We start from the raw sequence: 2,500 nt of genomic DNA on the forward strand, positions 1-2,500 counted from the left end.
TCCCTCCTCTCTCCTCCCTAAACTACCCTCCCTCCTCTCTCCTCCCTAAACTACCCTCCCTCCTCTCTCCTCCCTAACTACCCTCCCTCCTCTCTCCCGCAGACCTGCTCTCCAGGTCGAAGCCAGTCACTCTCCGCTGGTCTATGTAAGTAAACTGGTGTCGGCCATTTGTCTTGGTGAAAATCCCAAAGTGCCCTCTTCTTCCTCCAAACGAATGTATCCAGAAGTGCATTAGGATGTTTCGCAGATAGCCAGCGCCCCCTGTCTGCAGAGAAGGGAGGGGCAGGGTTTAGGTGACTGGAGGAGCTGGACTTTGAGCAGCCCGGTTCTGAGGAGAGACACTAGAAGCTGTCTGGTGACCAGCGTGACCACAGGAGCTACGCTCTTTATCTACGCCACCGGAACAGAGAGGTTTTATTCTTACTGACACACCTGACTACCAAACCTGTCCTGTTAGAATACTAGAACATGTCCTCTGCTTTCCTGTCCTCCTTGAGAAAGCTCTGATCTCACATGATTGGATGGGTTTAACCATCATGTTCTCCTATACTGTATGTCACTATCCCAGTCATTGTAGATCAGTGGTTTCTCAGAGGAAGCGGTCAGTTTAGTGCCCATGCTGTCTGTTCTGTATATAGTGTTTCCTTGACTACCCTCCCTGTCCACACCGAGCGTGATTCACTACTCTAACGGCTAAACGCTTCCAGATACATGGATCTGATCTAGATTGGATAATGAATTCTACGTTTTTACAAATCATTTGTATCTATTTAAAAATAAATCACAGTATTTTGAATATTTCCTATTATGCTTCTTAGCAATACATGAAGTTATATATTTATCAAGGTATAGTTTTTAATGCAGAAATGTATTTCATTGTATATACTGTTGTTGATTATTAGAGAGGGTAGATATTCTGTCCAGTGTATAAACAGATCTGTAGTATTTGATAAGGTGCTTTCATCTGACCCTGAGGGTGGAAGTGCCAGACTGCCATATAACAATAAACCTGTTTAAAATGATGTTGGTTGTTGTCATTCTGTCAGAATGTCTTAAATCACCAAGACGGCCTCGACGGATCCGCCAGCTTTCTGAGAAACCGGATTTACCGAACCTGATTGATTCATATGCAATAAACACAATGTTTGCATGTTGATATATTTTGATTTGACATGTTCAGGAGGTCCCAGGTGTGGGTGTATAACCGTGGCGTGCGGTAGTGTGCAGTCCTATGCAGGACCAGCCCTTCACTGTTGAATGATCCTTATGCATCAGATAATAAGCAGATGGCTGCTTGTCTTAGGCTGGGGTTCTAATCTTGATTGAGCCGATCCAGTCTGTCTGCAAGTCTGTCTGGTGTGACTGGGCCTCGTTTTCTCTCTATGATCACTTTATTTTACCAGGAAAGTTAAGAACATCTTATTTACAGTAACGGACGGGCAAGAGGCAAATGCCTCCTGTGGTTGAGATTAAAATAAAATGTATGATTTGTTATCTATTGTTATGAAATGAATCTTATTTTGTTTGTTCTATCTGAGGTCAGCCATACTGATTTTCTGTAGACTAGTGCCCTCTGCTGGTTTCAACTGATATTTTATTATTATTATTTTATTACCACCCAGTGATGTCATTTATGAGATATCAATACCAATACTAAGTCATTCTGGGACTCACTTTTCTTTTACCTGAAAAGGTAATTGAAATAAAGGAAATTGCAGCATCAGCTTACCTAGGAAACATCCTGGTTTTAGCATTAATCAAGAACACATTTATGTTCACAGTAGTATTGCATTGAAGTGGTAAACTCATCCAGCTGCTTCATTTGTTATTGATGTGTCTCAGGTCTGTATAGAGGCTGAAGGAGCTTAAATGGAGTGGTTAAATCACGTTGTGACAGGGACGTCCCATCTGCAATTACTGCTGGATGCCAGAGTAATAGAACTGGTTCAGTTGCTCTGCTGAGATACAGTCATGTCCTTCCGGACCGTATTTCCTGAGAAGCGCCAATGGTGCATGGAAGTTATTTGGCCTTGAGGTCATCCCACATCAAAGTGTCTTGTAAATGCTTGCTTTTTAATTGGCAACATTTCATACCCTGCGCTTTACTATGTGGTTTTAATAGTGTGGCGATAGACAGCTTCCCACATCATCTGTAACCAACTCACTAAATCAAACACACTTCAATGCACAGGAGTACTATGCCCAGTGGCTTGGCTTTTTAAAAAAAATGAAGTTATTTTATTAATTTAATTATTAGTTAAATTAAGTCATTTTACATAATAAAAAAAATTACAGTACCACACACTACACAATTAAGAATGTGTTACACATTGAGACCTATACTGCATGTCCATGTAAAAAAAAAAAAAAAGACTTCACTTGTACTGACTTCACTTGTACTGTACCAAAACAGTACATGTGCTGTTTTTATTTGCTAAGCTAACGTTATTACTCACACAGCTGGAGGCCTACAGTAGGCCTAGTCTCAACTAGGTGGATG

This window comes from Borostomias antarcticus (genome assembly GCF_949987555.1).
Source record: "Borostomias antarcticus genome assembly, chromosome: 23".
Lineage (NCBI taxonomy): Eukaryota > Metazoa > Chordata > Actinopteri > Stomiiformes > Stomiidae > Borostomias > Borostomias antarcticus.